This window comes from Aquila chrysaetos, chromosome 2 (genome assembly GCF_900496995.4).
Source record: "Aquila chrysaetos chrysaetos chromosome 2, bAquChr1.4, whole genome shotgun sequence".
Classification (NCBI taxonomy): Eukaryota; Metazoa; Chordata; class Aves; order Accipitriformes; family Accipitridae; genus Aquila; species Aquila chrysaetos.
Genome location: NC_044005.1, coordinates 23,422,995 through 23,443,958, shown reverse-complemented (window position 1 = coordinate 23,443,958; position 20,964 = coordinate 23,422,995). Strand labels below are relative to the sequence as shown.

The 20,964-nt window shown below is 41.0% G+C and overlaps 1 long non-coding RNA gene across 1 annotated transcript in view; it reads left to right on the top strand.

The window, feature by feature from the left end:
• LOC115336560 overlaps window positions 1-15,924 on the top strand; it is a 30,151-nt gene extending 14,227 nt beyond the window's left edge. Inside the window, exons 2-3 of the long non-coding RNA XR_003921827.2 lie at window positions 4,387-4,426; window positions 15,069-15,924. This is a non-coding gene — a long non-coding RNA (uncharacterized LOC115336560). The remainder of the gene's footprint in view (window positions 1-4,386; window positions 4,427-15,068) is intronic.
• The last annotated feature ends 5,040 nt before the right edge of the window (window positions 15,925-20,964 follow it).

The following is a 20,964-nucleotide window of genomic DNA, read 5'->3' as shown; positions in this document are numbered from 1 at the left end:
TAGCTGCTTGTGCTTCAGCTTAGGTTTGGAGGAAATAAATGAATCCCCAGAGAGCTGAATGCTGTGAGAGGAGAGAGTTAGGTTTCTCCTCTTGTTATATCCTGACTGGGATCTGGCTAATAATGTGCCTGCTTATTCCACTCAGTGCAAAACCATAAATGTCAGCAAGGCTTTCATAACAAGGAAGGTACCCCCTCCACAGCAATGGAGCAAGCCAAAAATGTGCTCCATGTCACAGTGATGAGCATATTAGAAAATGTCAAGATGGAGAGGCTGTTAAACACAGCTCCAGTCAAAGCAGCTGGGTCACAAATTTGTGGTGGGTTAGCTTACTCACACCACTTCTTGCTATTCATGAATATTCAGGCAACTGGATGTCTGAAGAAAGGCTGCTCCTAAGATGATCATTGGTATTGGGTTGTGAACAAGAGCATGTGTGTGCATAGAAATGTTTCTGTATTCCTTATTCACATATTTAAACAGTTTCACTCAGCTGGGGATCAGAAAGGATGCCATGAGATTCAAGTCATCCACCACATCTCATCAATGACAAGCATCAAGGGAAACCTATGTACAACTTGTAGGCACAGATTTATCTGTGGAAATCAAGATCAGTTTAAAAAGAAGTTCCTACCTTGGCCAGTTAAAGTATTCAAGTGATTACTTGGGTTGGGTGAATAAAAACCTGATGAACCTTTTGCTCTCTTATTTCTGTCAACAGGCATTAGAAATGGAAAAAGGTCATAAAACCTATAAGCAGAAAGAAAAAGAGCATGATGATCCCTACAGAGAATGGCATCTTTAATTACAAAGTATTCAAAGGCTTTACAAGATATGTATACTGTTTTGCTATTAATGAAAAGCAGCTTCCGCCGGTGAGGAATGTACCTATGCTTCAGTCTTCTTTCTTTTCCTCAATAATTCTTCCTGTTAGAAAGTCTGGCATTGAGTTGTCTCACATTCTCCTGCCATGAAAAAAAATCTATGAAGTTGTTTTTTTCCAATTATTTGGGCGCAAAGTGCACCAAGAGCAGAGCACACAGACTGAACACCTATGACAGGCTCGGATACCTTCATATATCAACCAAATATGTAAAATTGCTTTCTGTGTTAATTAAAAAAAATTCTCTCATAATAAAAACCTGAAATGGAAATGACTGCAAGAGTTGAAAGGGCTATATTTGCAGAGTTTCATCAAGTGTTGATCAAAAGTGTATAAATGTTTTCATTTCTCTAAAGGATGTGTACTCTGTCAGGCAGTCTGAGGACTGATGTTGCTGATGAGCAGTAAGGTGATTTCCACTTTAGTGGGGCATGTTTTTAAATTTGGTCTAAGACTATAATACAGTAATGATGTGAAGCTGCATATATAACCACATGTGTGTCTCTATGGCAGCCTAAGCTGATACAAGCCTGGGCTGCTGCACATGTTCCTGCCTTTCCCCTCTGCTGGTATTTAGTTTTCTTGTGGCTACACAGAGAACCAGTTCAGGAAACTGATCTGACTTAAAATTAACCTTATAAAATAGAAATTAATTTTCAAACCAGGATAACTTACAAATTGTGAGCTATAGGGACCCCAGATAAGCAAGCGTAGCTGTCTGCTAGAACTTCTGCTTAAATCTGCACTTTAGGCAACCTCTGTTCCTGTCATTAAGTTAAGCATCCTTGTATCGCAACAAAAACCTCACAGTTCAATGGCATTACATGGGCCTCAAATAATACTCAGTAACATCTCAACAGTCCTTTCAGAGGAGTCAGAAACACTCACACAGCATCAAAAGAAGAACAGAGAAAGCAGACAATTGCTAAAGCAGCAGTTGTTGACAGCAGCACAACCCAGCTACCTCTGTTGCCTGTGCTTGATGTCTGAAAAGATCACTGCTGAGGGAGACGGGATGGCCACTGGTAGGCTGGTGGCCTTCCCCAGCAACAGCAGCCATGGCCCTGGAGAAGCAGCAAGCCTCAGTCTCCTAGACCCCACTTCCCATTCCAGTTGTCTCTCATCTCATCTCATCTCATCTCATCTCATCTCATCTCATCTCATCTCATCTCCATCTCCATCTCCATCTCCATCTCCATCTCCATCTCTCTTTGTGAAGGAAGTGGCTTGGCCATGCTCCAGTTCATCATTCTTGGAGGAGGCATTGACCACTGCTGAGAAGTCTTGACCCTGCACTGCTTCAGACTGAGCAACGCAGACACCTAGATGCTTTACATCAAGTAACTCAAATCTGTAAATTAAACTGTTGAACTCAAGACAACTATCATGAAGTTTGACTGTGGTTTCCATAACATAAAGACAGGAGAATGACTATTAAAAGATCACTAGTTGAAGTACATGGAGTCTGTCAAGGAAGTTCAAGGTGCTGAGGGTCTACTGTGCTGGCATTTTTCCCTCAGTTTGTATTAGCTCTTTGAAGACAAATTTTAGTACTTTTTATTGGTAGGGTGTTGAGTCTTGGCTGCAAGAATGAGGGTCACTGTAGCCAGAAGCTGTGAAAGTCAATTTTGACTTAACATCAACCCTGCTGCTTTAGCTCTGGGACTCTGCTATTCCAGACACACATTTATGGCAGATTGACCAGGGGGTTGTGAAGCAATTACAAGAGCAGTTGAATACTTGGCCAAAGCTGCCAAGCTCTCATTACTTTCCATCAAAGTCAGAAACCCCAGGTGGGATGCCATGGGCTTGCAGGCTGGTGCCTTGTCTCACACACATCTCCATGCCCAGTATCTGCATTCCTATAATTTTGTACAAGGCAAAAGCTCATTAAATACCACGTTGATTTTCTTTCTTTTATTGCTGGCATTACTAACAGCATTTACTGACAGTAACAACATTTTCAAGTCTGTACAGAGGATAACATTTAATGTTTCTGTGGGTTTTCTCTCTTGACCATACACAGTGATTATCCAGGGGCATCTTGAAGAATCGTTTTTGGAGAATTACATGAAAGCAAGCTGGCAGATACGATAATGAATTGGCAAGTGTTTATACGCCAACACTACATGACACGTCCTCCATGGCTAACAGCTGGTTGAGATCCTCCCTGTACACGGGGAGATCTGCAGCACAGTTGTTTGAAGATATTTGTTTGAAGGCTGCTGCTACAAGAGAATTGCAGTGGACACAATGTACAAGAGGGCTAAAGGGGAAGCTTTGAGTTGGCACAAGCTTTCCAGTGAGCACAGTGTCTTTTCTCTTGTGAGAAGAGAACATGTTTGTGTTTAGAAAATTAATTATTAACTGGAAGGGACTTTTATAGCAACATTTACCACATGTGTGAGGCATACATGACTAAATAATTTCCCTGCTGACATATGAAAGAGTGCCTTCCCCTCTCTCTGCCACCATGCCCCATATAAATCTCTGTCTCCCACAGACACTTCACTAGGACTTTCACCGTGACGAGAGCTCTAATGTTTTCATGAGTTGAGGGATAATGAGAATGGACGGAGGCATTAATGTATTCAAGGCAGATGATCATCTCCTGCTGCTGCCTAACAACCAAAGCATTTATTGTCAGAGCAGGAGACACTGATCCTCTGACAGTGCTGTGTTATGATGGTATCCCAAATGCCTGAGATAATTCCATCTGATGAACGTGGGTACATTAGAGTGACAGTTGCCCTGTGTCTTACCTCTTTTTTTTCTTCCTTAGGAAAGTGGTGTTCATTCTCAAAAATACTGCATTTGCTTCCTTAACAATATTGGTTCCCTGCAAACAGATTTTGACCTTAAAATCTGCATGTATTCTGCATCTCTCTTGTCAGTCTTGATAGTGGCCCAAGAATATGGCTGTTATTTGTGCACAGTGACTGTACAAACAAATAAAAAAGAAATACTGGGTAAAAATCCTGGATTAGGAAGATGTTACTGGCCTTATTCACTTTGAAGTCTCAAGTGCTAAAGCCTGACTCCCACATGTCTGCTAATGTGCTGCATGTATCTCTGAGTGCCTTACTTCTGCACTGAACATTGCAACCCTCCTTCTTTGAGACACTTTATTTTGGCACCTTAGTGGTCAGCGAAAAGACTCTGCAAGCAGAACTTAAAAGCATAAAGCAAATACGTATTGATAACACATATGAGAGACAGAGGATTTACAGAGCTACTAGGCTAAATGTTGGCAGGCTCACCACCCCGATAAAGTACCCGAAAAATCTTTCCTGGCCAAGCAGACATCAGTTGGGAAGGGAAGGGTTGACCTCTGCTGCTCCCTTGAGCCAATACTCTATGTTGATGAGATGCCATTTCCCTGTTTTTTCTATTAGGATTTTATACCTTTCTGTTTTGGTGTTTTTCTTCTTGAATCTCTGAGCTACCTGCAGTCTCTGGCCCAATAATCCTAACTCTGTAATTTTCCCTTTCTTATCTTGCAGGTCTCCATTCTACAGACTTTCTCACAGCTGTTTTTCAGAGGTGAGCGATTTCCCGAGAGCTTCAAGCCAAGATGACACAATGGTGTCAGATCAGAGTTGGGTCCTGAATCCTTGGCATGCAAAGCTCCTTGCCACAGGCTGAAAGCTTGCATAGGTTCAAGATAAGTTGGGATAAGTTCCTGGAAGAGAAGTCCGTTGAGAGTCACCGTATTCATAGAAACCATTGTTGGCTTCAGAGGTCTCTTAGTCTCACATTAGTAAAACTTTGAAGAAGCACTGAGGAAATCACTTATATTTGCTGCATTCTTACACTCCTCTTTAGGTATCAGCAGAGGGACCTTTCATCTGATCCAGCATGAATACTTTTATATTTTTGTGTACAGTTATGATTGTTCTGTGATAGAAAAGGGAGCGTGTTTGAATGTCCTTTGCTGAAAAAACACTTATTTGGCAAAGTAATTATCAACATGGGAAGACTGTAGTGTAGGGGGACAGCAGCTATGGCCACTCTTTTCTTCTGTTGTCACTTCATTGCTCAGCAGGTCACCAGTTCAGGAAATTGCCTCATATTTCTACTTCTGGTTCATGGATATTTGGGAGGTGAGAGGGTGATCCCTAACATGAATTCTCTAAACTCACCATGGATACAGACTGGACCTTGCCTCTGCCCACCTTGGCACTCTCATTCATTCTCCCAGGTGAACATGGAAGGGAAACTCCAAATTATAAGGGATAATATGGGAGACTATTCTGTGGAAAGCACCCGATTATCAGTGGAGTATAACCTTTGTATATAGTGAAATGATTTTTTTGAAAGCGTGACTGATCCTGACCTTGATTTTGTATTTCATACATGACTCCTACCACCAGACTGCCAAAATCTAGTCCAGCATCTCCCTACCTCCCTTCCTTCCCTTAGTAACTTAAAGGCCTCCATTTTCTGACCACTGTCACCAGTGTTTCTCATGAACAAATATAACTCTTGAAAGCTCACTTGAAATCCTAGTGAAAACCTTTGAAAAAATGACAAAGTATGCCACAGAACAGAACTTTGAACTCTGTTGCTTATAATGTCCAGCTATTTACAGTTATCTGCAGCCTGGTTACATCTTGGTAGAAGGGTAAGAAATAACTCCAAGAAGTAGGAAGATATTTCACATTCTGTGGGCTTGACTGTCAAATCTTCGTATCTCCAGTCCCAGTAAAAGTGTTCTCCTACCCTTTTTATTTGCCCAGAGGTCTGTGCCTCTCTCAGATCAGACAGCACTGCTGATGTTTCTAATTATTCCCAATAGAAGAGTTTTTTCAGGGTCTACACAATGTGCTAAGTGTTCCTTAACAGGGAAAGGAAAGCATGAAAGATGAAGTAGAGTGCGACTCTGTAAGTAAAATACCAGGAGACTGGAGGTAGGTATGAAAAGAAAGGTCAGAAAAGCTAACGTGTTTGCCACTGTTTTCACTTTGATGACAATTTGGCGTTCCTACTAGTTAGCTAAACTTCAGTGAAGACACAAGGTGCCTCCAGGCTAGTAGCTCTATCACACATCTCTTGGTCCTACATTGCCCTCTCTGTGCCTCATGGTGGCTTTAGACACCATAGCAAATCTGTCAGCAGGGGTGAGTCTCCCTACCACCATGCTTTCACTGTTGCCTCTGAGCGAATCTGTGAGTTCTCATGAGCTGTGTCAGCTGATGCAGAAAATTCAGGGGAAAAATGGAAGCCTTTTTCTACAAAGTGTTTTCAGGTCTCATTACTAGTTCCTCATGACAGAGGAAAATGACTTGTGAGTGTAGAGGGAAGGGCACTGGCTTGAAGCTACTGGCCCAAGTCAGAAACTCTGGAAAACCATGAGAATGGAGCAGGGCAGTGGTGATGTTCACTGCTGTACTGGTGACCAGGGGACGGCCTTGGTTCTCACCACACAAAACACCTGACTGCCAATGGAGACAATAGCTGTTGTTGGTCAGGGTGCTTGTGAGTGCTTGCAGATGGGCTATGGTGGGACCTCTGATGTTCTATTACATAGAATGAGGCAGGTGACAGGGCCCAAGTCTCATGGTGCATTGTTTCCCTCTCATTAAGCTAAGTTCCAGGGTGGTGGTAGTGTTTACATCGCTAGACAAATGTGAGGATACACACTTCAATCAGTTTGTGAGCCATTCAGATTCTGTGGTGATGCAGGTCTGAGGTAGCTCAGTCAGCAAGGTACCTGCCATTTACGGCTACTGTGGTAATGTGTATAAGGATCATGGTATTTCTGTAAAAGCAGAGAAAAATCTTAGAGACCACTGTTGCATATACGCACATTTTGTAACTATGGAGAAACACCTGGAAAGATGGGCTGCTGAGTTAAGCTGAAAGTCTCGTGCTTCCCAGTCACTTGTAGCAAGAGGACTGTATGTTATCTGCTCTTGTTTGACGAGCTCACTTGAAAGAAGAATAGAATAGAATAGAATAGAATAGAATAGAATAGAATAGAATATTTCACTTGGAAGGGATCCTCTATTAGGCTTTTGCTACTGCATCATTACTGTTGGCAGGTGACACTCAGTTTATGTGCAAGCCAAAGTGTGATGTTACCGCTCAGTGTAGGGGACCACCTACCAATTTCACAGCTAAGCTAAAAATCTAATGGAAAGCAGGCTTTGTTGTAAAATCTCTGACACCTTTTACAGAAAACTGTTGCTAGAACACCTGGAGAGCAACTTTCTCTCAAGTACTTATGCTCATCTTGTTCAGATGGAAACCAGAAGAGATGAAAATCACATCTGAGCTTTGCACTTGTAAGTGAGGGTGAAACTTAAAGTCACCTGTCTTGATAGAGCTCACCAGCATTTTCACTTTACTGTGATTCAGGGAGCCTTGTTAGTACTCGATGGTGCATGGGCCAAAAGAGAGTTAAGCTCCCTTTCTTAGAGCTGTGCTGCTCCTGCCTTTTCACTGGACTGGATGTTGTGTGATTAACAGGCATACATTAAGCAGATGTGTTGAGTAAGATGACCCCATTTTCCTGACTTAGAACCATGTTCTTGGTGTTTAAAATGGGAAAGGCAATGGCCTTAGTTTAGAAATGAAAAACTGGATAAATGGGGTTGAAGATGTCTGTATCTTAGATTCATACACTGTACACTTAACAGTGTTGACTCAGGCCCTCTTCCTTTCCAACATGGACTTGTTGAGATTAGTGTAATGTGGGACTTTGAAGTATGAGGTGGTTTGCAGATGCATGTTGTATATGACATCTGAGGTCAACGTGTATAATAGTCTCCCTTGGTATGTTTGGCCCAGGATATGCTTTTCTGCTTCCCATTGCTGTGTTGATCTTACATTTTATGGCCTGATTTGTCTGTCCCAGATTTCCACCTTCCATTACGGGACTTTTTCCTCTCCCTTTATAGTATTTCAAACTTTTTTCAGTTCAGCAAACAGTTTGTTCCCCCCTCTGTCCTTCAAATAAAGTTTTCTTTGGCAATCCCTGTCAGGATAAATTCAATAACTGTTTAACTCAGAAAGATCCCTGAGGAGGAAGCTGAGAGTCAAATGCTACAATTATTCACATTTTGGTGAGAGGAATCAGGCTTCTCAGGAATCATTTCAAACAAAGCGGTAACAGTTTATTCCTGCTGGGTGGAAGCAGGAAGTGTGCTGGAGGGAACCCGACAGCCTCCTGAGCACCATCAGGAAGCATAAAATGGATGGGCAAGGAGAGGAAGGGAGAGAGGCACTAACAAAGAAAAATGTCTCATTTCCTCCCTCAAACTAATTGGAAAAATGTGTTAGTGGTTGTGGCAATGGTAATTTCTCAATGGTAATAGCTGCAGCCTGTCCTGGAGTGGAACTGGCCACAGGTTGGATCTCTACCCAGAATGGCTGTGATTAGTGCAAATGATGGCAGCTTTGCTTACAAGATAAATGTACATACACACGCACACACACATATATATAAACACACCTACATATACATATGTAAGTTGGTTTTTTTTCCACTCAGGATCTGTGCCTCAATTCTAGTAATTCTTGACTATGCATACATTTGCAGAATAAGAATGATAAAATGTAGCAGAAAACATTTTTTTTCTTTTTACCTTTTTTTTTTTTTTTTGAAACTGCTTTAATTCACTGCCTGTTCTCCATTCTCATACCCACTTGAGGGTATCTTGCTCCATGAAAATGTACAGAGGCATGGAGGGAGAACAGAAGCAGTATGACCATATTGGTCACAATATTTTAGAATAAAAATGCAATTGCTTATAAATACTGATGCAAGTTCTGGGCAAAAAATGGAAATCAAGGGATTTCCTTTGACACATCAAGACATGCTCACATCACCCACCCTCTGTAATCTTACTGCAATGTTAATAAGCCCATTTACATTTGCCTTATGAGCAGGGCCAGCCCAAATTCAGATGTTGCTCACCTGGGCTGCTCTAATTCCACTGCTTGGCTGAACTCCTTTAATGGACTCTGTGCCAACAAAAATGCCTAGCATAACTCCTCTCTGTCAAAGCCTCTGGCCCTGAGATATCACCTCTCACAGGCCAGGGGAGAGGCACAGGGCAAGAGACAGCTTGTGATGGCTGAGACTGAAAGGGAGTTTCCTACCGACTGGAGAGTTTTCTGCTCATGGGTGTTTCATACAGGACCTTTATGCTCCCTGAGTGTTGCAGGTCTCTTGCACAAGATGGGAGAATTGGAGGCAGAGATGAAGAGATGCAGGGCACGCATGTTCATGACCTCTGCGTTATATGGGAAAAAACAATTCTCAAATTCTTAAGTGGAATTTCTTATAAAAGCTTGGTTCAAAAATATTCAGTTCCACATCTCTTCAATTATATTTTCTGTGCAACTGATGATAAAACCAAAATGTACAGCCCAAATGCAATGCACAGGTTCTCTTCTGAATAAAAGGATTGGCACCTGCCTTTCAGCAATCAGATTTGAAATATTCAGCCACTCCAGAGGTACTGACTTATATTCTGTCATCATTTTCTTGGCTTTTCATCCTCCTGAGGTAGATAAATGGATCTCTATGTAGTTTTCTGTGTATACATGTCTTTCAGGTGAAACCTTTTTAACGGGGATATGGAGTGAAACTATTAAAAGAAAACATGAGCAGTGGGTTACGCCATATACCTAGGAATGTTAATATGAAGAGAGAATCTAAAATTACAGACCTAGAGGTTTAACCTGTGGAGGTTTAACAGAGGCAGCAGTGTACTGAAAATTCACAAATCACCTACCTGGATTCTTAGCATAGTTTTGCTTTTATTAAAAACAGAAAAGACATTTCAAGAAGAGATCAAACAGCAACTCTCTGTTGCAAACTTCCCAAATGCACTCAGAAGCCAGCAACTTTTTAACACCTCTGAGCACAGCCCCTTTGTAAAATGAACATATGTGCAAGTTAGAGAATACCTTGCAATAATGCATCACCTTCCACTTTCCTCATTCTCTTCTGGTAAATGTGAGCACATGAACCTCAATCTGGAGCATGGAAATACACAAAAAGATAACGAGTTCTTCAAGTATCCATAGAGAAGCCATATTGTATAACATTGTATAAAGTGAATATGGAAGAAAACTCCGAAAGAATGTATGAATAGCTCAGCAGCTGGGGAATTAGCAAACCAGAAAAAGGAGATTTCATTTCCAAAACCCAGTGGCTATTTCATACCATCTAGAACAGATTTGGAGATGGAGGTAGAGTTCTCCTAGAGGTTAGTGATTAGGATATTATCTTGGAAGGGCATGGTAACTGTGTTCAGGCCTCTAATTGAAACCAGCAGAGCATTGCCACCTGTGGCTTCTACTTTATGTCTGAGTACCAGAGGTCGATAATTTGTAAGCCATTGGAACAGTTTGTCTGGGCTGTGCTCTTTTCAAGGGCAAACTTGAGAGCAGGCTCTAACCCAGATGAATTGTCTTAGTGGTAGCAACCTCCTCCCATCTGATGTCTTTCCCCCCCCTCTTTCTCCAAACAGACTATGTCCTTTCTGTTCTCAGTTTTGGATATCATTTACACAGGTGCGTATTTTATATTTGTTCAGATATGATGACTTGGTTCCTACACCTTGCATTTCCTAGGAATCACTAGGCAGGTCTTCGCTTCTACAGATGGCAGCAATGAGATCGCTGTGCTGTGACCCTGGTTCAGCCAGCCAGCAACCAGCCAGTTTGGGTGTGGTGTGGGAAAGCTCTCATGGATGTTTGGGAGAGTTTGACCTCTACACATTCTTGGACAAGTTGTACAGTTACTCTTTGCAGGCTGCACAATCACTCTTTGCTCACTCATGCAGCTGTCTGGATGGTAAATGCAAGGATTAGGATGGACAAGCAGATGGAGAGATGTCTTTGAGAGGATGAGAGATATTTGCTTTCACAATTTCTTCTTTCTTTTTATTTCTGTTACATGGTGAACCACCCACCGGAACCATGCTCTCTCACAGAGACCTCGTTTCTGCTCTTCACATGTGCTGATCCTCTCTTGTTTAATGCAATGACTGTGTTAGCTTGAAAACACTCTTTCTGAATGGAAGAATAAAAAAAAAAAAAAAAAAAAAAAAATTAGGGCAGAGCAGAAAGGAGGATGTACACCAGTACTATTATCAGTTTGGGTCTTTTTATCTCTTAGACAAATTTTTCAAAGTTATTTGATCTCTTGATTGCAGATTTCAATGTTAATTCTACCAGAGATTTGCTACAAACTCAGGTTTCCTGGGCAGACTCCACACTGGGAGATTCTGTCCAGGTATACTGTATGACACACACTAGTGGCCCTGCCTGCTATAGGCAGCGTACATGCACAGAATGACTCTGCTTCTGTTTAAGGGCAAAGTTTGGGGTGTGGGAAGTATGGGGAATGGCCATTATTCAAGCATATACAACACTTGGTGTTAATTTAATTTTCTGTCACCTATTACACAGCAGAACAGTGGAAAATACCAAGACTTGCCCTGAGGTGGCTGTCTTTCTGATATAGATGAAACATAACATATGAATTTAAGCAATAAAAATAGAAGTATGTATCTTTTAACTCTAATCTTAGCTAGTACTTGTTCTGAGAAAAAAGAAGGGAGGATAGTGATTATGGGAGGGAAGAGGGTTGTTTTATTTATGCTGACACTAACTTAAGTTAGGGTGGATAAAATATGGCAATATGTTTCTCAGACTACTCATCTTATAACTTTTTGCATTTCTTTCCTTACTCAATTAAAATCCAGCACATCTAGAAGATGCTTCTGTCTTGCACAAAACTGAATTCAAATGTAGCTGGCGAGACATCAATGCATCACTTAGCTGGCTGTGAAAAGTAGCAGAGGCTCTGAGATCCTGTCAGTGTTTAAGAGGGCAAAGTGCTAAAAGAAAAATCAGTCAAATTCTCAGATTCATTATGACCCATAAGCTGCCTGCCAGAAATGAAATTCCCGGTGGAAGTCAGCAGAGTGTGTTTGTGTGTGAGTGTGTGATGGAAGTCGGAAATGCATTTCTGTGTGTACAAGAGGAGGATGGAAAGTAGAAATTGAAATTTCAGTCATAAATTCCTCTCTATTGCCAGGTGCAGGACAAGAGGTAGAAAGGACAATCCTATATGCAGGGTAGAATCTGCTTTCTTCTTTAATTTTGAACAGTTTTTCTTAGTATATTTCAGTGTTTCAGGCTGAGTTATAGTTAGAACATCACAACTTGATCTGTAGGTTTTAATATTGATCCTGCTTTATTCCTTCAGAGATGCAAAGGGCATCCCCTTATATGCTGACTTGCTCATCAAAACTATCTGCACAGTGCACAGAGAAGGAGTAAGTTGTCCTCTCAGAAGCAGCTACTCACTGCAGAGAGGGAGGTCAGAACCTTGGCTGCAGCCCTCCAGCATGTCCTTTCTGCACAGCCGGAACAGCCAGGCACCCCTGTGAACAGGCAAAAATGACGCTCGTGCCAGTGTGTATGTCTTTGTGTAGCACTAGTAGACACTGTCCTGCACTCAGGGGTTATTGCATGACCACAGCTGGGAACGGAAAAGGGAAGACCTGCGCAGCACTTGAGATCCAGTCCCAGTATCAGACACCTCATGTTCATTGCTCCCAGTCAGTCACATGTAGGTTACAATAAAGCGTTATGCAGAGAATGTGTATAGAATATTTTCACTAGGGAACATGCATTTTCCATACCCTCTTATTTTCTGTCCAGCGTTTCCTAGAGCAATGGGAGGAATAAGAGATCCCATCTCTACTCTTGATAGAGCAGCTCTGCAGTCGGCAAATGAAATACTTCCCCTGGCCCCTGTATAATTATCTCTATCTTGAGTCCTGGCCAGCACAACTCATCTTCATTTCACTAAGGGGACAGGCTGGAACTGGGAATGGCAGAATTCATTTATCACATTTTAATAGAGAGGCAGCTTAGAAAGGGAGGGACTAATGAGATACTTCTAAAGAAATTAGCCAGCTTCTGTTACAGGGTTATCTCCTGTGAGGCGGCTGCAGCGATGACGGATGGCATAGGGAATGGCCCCATGCTCTCTCCCTGCCTCTTCCCTTCTCCCTCTGGGGGCTGCCCTCCACTGCACCACCTCCCCTGATTATTTCCCCATCGCTGGAGTGGAGAACCCTTCATGTGTGATGCCGATGTCCAGTGCACATATCTTCCTGAGCTCAGGGTGTAAAGCAACTGGGGTGTGTGGCACGTCTTAAGCAATGAAGGGTTCATAGGTGACACTGGCAACATATCTCCCACCCCTTGAGGCATATGTAGAAGAGCTGTTTTTTGCTGTTTTTCTGCCTGATTTCTAGAAGGGGGCCTAGGAGTCCCAGCAGTTCTGCTGACTCAGCATTCACTCAGGATCCATTTGCAGTTGCTCAAAGGTCATTATTGAAGTTTTGGTTCAGCAAGGCACTTAGAGAAGTAGAATTTTTTTTTCCCCTCCATTCAGGGAAGCATGTGAGAACATGCTTAAGTAGTCAATTAAGGCTTGTTCCCTTTGAAAGTACAAGTGGGTGCTCTTGTTCTGTATTGAATCAGGTCACAAGACTGGATTTCCGTCAGAAGTGATAGTCTTGTACCAACTCATTTGTGTACATTCAGATATTTTCACCTAGAAAGGTTTTTTGTCTTTTTGCTTGCACATCTTTGCCTCCAAACATTTTCCGAACTTTGCTTCAAATGTAAAAAATAGAATGGAAGAAAAAAGTTCTTGTAACCATTGAAAACAGTAAATTCAGCTCAAAATTCACAGGTTCCAGATGTGGCACTCGAGTCTGCTGCAGAAATTCCTAAAATAGATAGTCACAACAATCCTCAGTTGTGCTGCACCTTGCTTACCTAAATAAATGCCAGGCTTTCTCACTGATTTCAACATATCTCTCTTACATGCGCACCTTATATCATAGAGTGTATTACAACATCACAGCTTGCACTGTTTCCTACCCCGTAAGGCATCATACAGAGCTCTGCAGCGGTTAAAGTGAATGGATTTTTGTGTCTATAGACAGAGTAAACAACTGGTGACAAAATGGCCTAATCATCTTTAAAGTCATTAGCTTTTACTCTGTATCAATCATTCCATGTTGCTGGGCTAATCATCCCTAATTATGAGCTGCTCCTGGTGTTAGCACTACTAACTGTTTTCCATTTAAATGCAGATGTTCCCTGACCTTTTGCTTCCCGAGGAAAGGGAGATAACTCCTTTTTCTCAAAGTCAAAGGAAGGGGACAGCCTGTCCTTGTGGCACCATGAGGCCATTTTCACCCCACCGAGGGATGTCTGGTTCTCCTGGGAAGAGCAGGTATTTTGACAAGGCTTGGCAATGCTCTAGGCAAGTCAGGCAGAGCACCATTCCTAGAGTTAGTTGGTATTGCAGATGCTTCACTGTTAGTGTTGTGTTAAGTGTGGTGATATTGCAGTAACTTGCTGGCTATCTTTCAGTGCAGCTCAGTGGCTGAATGGTCAATGTGCAGTGGTTCATTGCGATGGAGCGGAGGAAAGGCCAAACATCTTCTGCCTGAGGTCTTGAAGTAGATGGGACTGAGCTTGTGTTTTAAATACAATTGGGTATTTCTTAAACATAGATCTTGGTACAGCATGGCTTGCCAACATGCAGGGTTTGATGCACCTCCACCCACAGCTTTGCTTAAACCCAAAGTGGGACCTAATCATTTGAGACAGACAAGTTGGAAGAGCAGCAGATTTTCCCCATTGTCAGAGATGGTGCTTTACAGCATCCTCTGCTCCCTATAGCTGGGCTCACAGTCCAGGCTGTGCATGAAGGGTGGGCATTGGTGGGTGTTGAGGGCTTTGACGGGTCAGTTGATTGTGTCAGCTCTGCAGGAGCCAGCGGAGACCAGTAAGCAGCAGCGCTGTCCTTGTACAGCCCTGCTGTGGGGGATTGCCAGCCCTGGTCAGAGCTGCCCCTCTGCATACCACTGATGTTTGGGATTATTGGGTTTGCATATTTCTGAATTTTCATTGCTTTGTCAAAGTTATCTCATTCCTACATTATCCTGGCTAGCTATGCATTGATCATAGCTCATAGTTTTCTCCCATTCCCAAAGGGGATAAAATATATATTCTTTTTATTATTTTGACATATGTATATACGCATTTGTTTTTATACATCCCATGAAAGAGAAAGTGACTGTCTCAGGCTGATTTGAGTGCTTTGTTTTGATTTTGTATTTTTCTTTCAAAGGTACACAAAAATATATGAATTCCAAAGAGGAAACTTTTCCCTCTGGAGATGCTGAAAGAAATGGGACATTCTCATGATATCAAAATGTGCTGGCTCCTTTCTGTTAAAAATGAAATCCTTTTGAAATCTACATTTTTATCAAGGAAAAAGTATCACAGAAGACCATTTACTGCTAATGCTTTATGACAAGGTAAAAGGAAGAATTGGAAAGGTAGTCCAGTTGCCATGGCCACTTCACGGAGTAGGAGACCTTGTCACTGGAGTGCTGACTATGGCCATGCCTTACTATGATATAATAGTTACCTGTTTAGTGGGAACAGTACTGGGAATGTGTGACACACTGCATGTGTTTCACCACCAAATTATGAGGCAATGAGACCTGTGGTTACCATGTGCCACATTCATCAGTGATGTGGTGATGGTGGGCTTTCTGCTTTCACAGACATTGAGTTTGCCCACAGAAGGCTATATTTGGTCCAAAGCTAGGAATCTGAGTTTTAGACACCATTATTTCTTCAGCGAAGCATCCACAAACTTCTGTTTATCATATATTGATTGTGTATATGTGTGGGTTTGTATATATATATTTGTGTAGAATTTATATTATTGTCTTCTGCATAAGCTGAGACTCAGAAAATCTTGCAAGCATTGTTCCTTGAAAAAGAAATCTTTAGAGGCTGTGTACAAAATCAGTTTAGAAAGAGATCATTTGGGTCAAAGGATTGGATTATAAGTGAATGGAAATAAGTGATTATAGGGAGTTACTATAGTAAAATTAATTTTGTTTTATTTGCATGTATGTTCATCTTGCAATGCTGCTAAATCAGGAGAATTAAAAATAATTTTGAACAGGTAACTTCTTGAAGACAATCATTTGACTTTTCACATTGTTTTAATAAGCAAATGAGAAAACTTTGGGTACAGGAAACTGTTTCTTATTTTTCTTTGTGGGCATTTGCAAGCTCTGGACTCAACACACAAATATACTAACCTCTCTTTAGTGGTAATCTGGAATGTGGGACTGGGTACGTTAATGAAAGAAATACATTTCTTCACTCTGATATCTGACCTTTGAAAAAGTAACTAAATATACCTGATTGTTTATACTTCTTTCTGAAAGTGATTCCATCCATAAATTTATTTCTTTGCAATGTTTTTCTTTGTCAGTTTAATTTCTGTTATACCAATCTTGTGAATAATATGGAAATGGCACACTTTTGGAAAACATAATCATGTTCCTCAATTAGTATTATTACTTCAGTTTAAAGAGAGAAAAGGTTTCCAACTTCACCATTTATCTTTAATTCAAAAATCAATGAAATCCATTCAAAATAATGAGTTACTGTAAAAAACTGCAGACAAGTAGATAAAACATTACAAATTTCCCATGTTTAGCAAGATGTTCACATGTTTAGATACTCTTACATTCCTAATATTTTTACAAGGATTTTTTTTTTCTGTTTCTTTTCATTGGTATATCAGAAACCATGATTTGTGTTGTATTTTCATTAGTAATGTGAAAATTCCATGATACCATGTTTATTTTTAAAAAAAACTTCCAATACTTACTGCCTCCAAATGGACTGAAAGACTCCGAAGATTTTTTTTTTTTGTCTGGGGATAAATAAACAGATTGTAAAAAATGATCAATTAAAATAACTTGCAGACAAATTTTAACCAATTTTTCAAAACTCGAAGAAGAGTTTGGGTCAGTTTCTGTATAGGCTGAGCTTACATATCAGATGACTTCTTATTTTACCCAGTTCTGCCTATGGAGTCTACAAAAACAGTAACTTTCTTTCATAATGAGAATCTTTTATCTAAACTCCTATGTACACTGTCACTTTGGGAGTAACTCTTCATTTTGACTGTGATGTTGTATGTATCTCTGACAGATGAAGTTTTGTGCACCTAAACACAGCTGGTGTCTCAGGCAGTTTGACATTGAACTAGAACATGGAGGACACTTACAATGCTGTTGAAAGTGATATAAACCCCATGTAAAACACAAAACCAAACCTGCTTAATGACGCAGAAACAAAGGCCAAAATAGATTCTACTCAGTAAATGGATTCAAGAAAATTCAACTTTTGCATGAAAGCACCTGAGAAGCCAATTAGGCTTAAAAGCCCAACTTCTTAGCTATCAAGCCTTCTTTGCTTGCAGTGCTACACAATATGTGAAGAGTCCCACTGAAGTTCATGGAGCTGTTTGCAGTGTCTTCAGTGGACTGTTGTTCAAGCACTGCTTGGATACTAAAGAACTGGTTGACAAAAATCTAGCTTGTCTGGATTAATTTTTAAAAGATGTATTTCTCGTGAGTTTTATGCAGTCATTAAAGGTTTAAAAAATTCTCCGTAGACAAATTAAATGCTTGTAGGTAATATTTATTCTTGGAATGCAGCAATTGTTCCTGAAATTACTTTGATGAATATTGAATTGTATCTATTTTTACTTCATTGTTCAAAGATTTTACAGCCATTTTCAATATTTATTCTTCTTCTAGCGGTCTTTTGACATACTTAGATTTTGTATGTCACACCACGGCAAAAGGTAGAACAATATAATTATTACATAGGATGTAAGTTTGTATACTGACATACTCAGCAGAGAGCACACCCACACTTTCACACTAGCTGGTCATGAATGGTAATTATTTCTCTCCTCATTATCCCTTCCTCTATTGGAAAAACAAGAGAAACATTACAGGGAGGTTGGCAAGGGTGAAAAAAACCCCTGTTGTTCAATAATGCTTCCTATTTCCATCTAAAAAAATGTTTTTTGAAATTCTTTTTTTGGGGGGAGAGGGGAAAATTGTTTTCAGTAAAAAAGCGTAGCTTGTCTGGCTTCCTCATCTGGAGTCTGACCTTCAAACATCTTCCATTCTGAGGCAAAATCACCACCCAGAGTGGCTCAAGCGATTGGGCTTCCCGGCTCCCTGCTGCAGAGCTGAACACCGAAGATGTCTCACTTCCTCACTCTGGTGTCTGTTTCTGGGTGCAGCTCCCAGAGTTTGTGCCCATGTGGTTCCCAGTCTCTTCCCTAGGTCCGGCAGGGTCAGAACCTAGAAACAGAGGTGAACTGAGACTGTGCCCCAGTGAGAGTCTGGGACCTCCTGGAAAATTGCAACACTGAATATTTTGATTATTTCAGGCCATCACTTATGGACTTTACTTCCCATTCTCTCATTCTGGAAGCTACAACATTCATTCTGAAATTGGATAAAGTATTTTTACAAGTTCACAGCTTCCCAAAGAGTGGGACTTCTGACTTTGAGTTACCTCCAGTCCTTATCATATCCTGTTCATCTCGATACATATGCTTGGAACAGGTGGCAGCTCTAATCTGTTGTTCCTAGGATCATTCTGAGCTCTTTAAGCAAAGACAGATTTCAATAGCTGATACCAGTCAGTATTCAGTAAAGCTGCTAGATGTTATTACTAGTTGCAAGCCAGGTCCTTGGTTTTGATGACAATAAAATATCTTAATGAGTAAGTTGTGCCCCTCATGCTTTTGCCAGTAACTTCGGTCAGAAGTTTCCTCAGCAGTTCCACCAGATTCTGATGATTCATTGTTGTTTAATTTATGAGTTTGATAGTATATTTTCTCTTCTAACATCTCAGCTGCTAACAGCATCTTTCTTTGACTGTTATGAGAGGAAAGGGTCTGAAATAAACATCTCCCTGATGCCTTTGCTGGTGAAGACTAAACATATTTTTTCTGCAATGTCTTTATTTTCTGTGAATTATCCCTTTGTTTCTGGGAGTTCACAATTCTCTCCTTCTTGAAAGACTGAATAACATGAATGGAACAATACTGTTGTTTGAGTTTGCCTTCTTGTTAAATTGCATTTTAATTTCTCTTTGCCCTTCATTTCAGTCGTCCATGCGTAAGTCTACCTCTTGGTAAACACACTAGTACATTTGCAGTGCAGGCTGCCTCTCAAAGTGCAGGAAAAATAAGCAGAGAAATTTTTAAATGAAAAAAACAAAACAAAACAAAATTTGATTTTCTCTGCTTGCTTTTATGTGGGACTGTAAACATCTAATAATAATGAAGAGAATGAGCTCTTCAGCTACCTTCAATTCTTAGATAGTTATATTTATCTAAAGGCTTTGGTGATTCTCTTGCAAATGAAGGTGGGTGTTGGTTTTTTTGGCCTTCTTGTGCTGGCATATAGTAAGGAAAAGTGTCAGGCTAGATGTTATGTGAATAATGAGAATAAGCCTAGGAATATATATGATTGCAAGAACAAAGCCCAGCAAGCTGGGGGGAGCCAGCTTTTTCCCTCCACCTTCAGCAGGATAAATAAGAAGAGCTCAGAGTAGGAAGACAGAAATACCAGGTATCAAAATCATTAATAATGCAGTTGCCATACGATATATTACTTGTAAATTCCATTTAAAGGGCATGTCACAGCATTTAGTACAATCCATTAATCAATAGCTTACAGAGAAAGAAACCATCTATCTTGGTCTGTTCCTCAAATCTAATCTTTTAAACAAGGAGAGATTTGTTCAAGTTCAGTATTAACTGCTCCAAAACAAGGGAGCTTGATCATCCAAAAGAGAGCAAAGGTGGTTGTTTACTTTCAGCATGGGTTGATTTCAATATGAAATGAATCATCTGATTTACCTCTTCCCTGCTTACCATCATGAAAATATTATGGATCTCTGTTAAATTACAATAATCTTTTCCCCCACAAAATGAAATTAAATATAATGCAAAGATACTTGCTAATGGTGAGCAGTGTTAAATGCTTATCTTGGAAACATGCTGCAACAGTCATCAGAGTCGAACAATCTGACAGTCCATTTAGCCTCCATCAGACCCTAATGATAGTTTTATTAGAGACTGGGATAAATTTCTCACAATGCAGCTAATAGGAGAAAGATAATTTTTCCCGACCTAACTGGCCAAGTACAAGTACTGCAGTAGTCACTGTGCTGAAGTGGATCTGCCTTAATCTTTACATTTTTGACTTTCTAGTAGCATTGCACGCTGGCATATGAACTTGGTTGTCTTTGTGCCTGCTTGTGGACCCCTGAGAAGCTGATCCACAGAAAGTAAGAGACTGACTGCAAACCACCTGCCGGAGCCGCAGATTTGCAGGATGCCATGTCTGAGGCACAGTGGCACCGTGTGGCTCAAGTGCTGTGAGCAGCCACATGGACAGACTGCCGTTCAAGACAGAGCTTGTGTCATTCTTCAAGATGGTAAAAGACATGCTTCTGTCCTCCCCTCAGCTGGTTGTGGGCTGCTGTGGGCATGGTGACTTTGTGACTCAGTCCCTCTGACGGCCCTTTATCTTGAGAGGCACCATTGGTTCTCTTTCATCTTGAATACTGTGGTCATGTATATGTTCATGAGACCAATGCAAGAAGAAAGCTGAACCAGCAGAAGAGTTACATTAGCATTTGATGAACCTGAGCCTCCACCTTAAACCCAGAGCAGGGATTTCACTTAGGTAATGTAACAGGACCACATTTACAAGGGACCCCTCTTGTTCCTTCTGCTTCTCCATATACTTCTGGCTGCAGGATTAGTTGGGGTAGAGAAAGATCAGGTCTGTGTACTACTGCTGGTATGGAGCTGAAGTGGCTGAAGCCCGTCCCAAAAAGGACATATCTCCAAATCCCTGATGAGGCTCCCACTGATCTCGTCTCTCAAATAGCTCTGAAGTGAACATGAACTTAGGAGTCAGAAGAAAGAAGGAATGGCCTAACTACTTAGCTGGATCTTGGACTTCAGTCTGGAAGCAGACTGAGATATAGGAACCAGGGCAATGCTACATGCTACCATTACTACTTCCCACCTTTCACGAGGAAAAGGTTTGTGTTTGGGAGATTCTCTGTCTTTTCTTTCATCTGCTTTGAATACTCTTCTAAACCAAGAG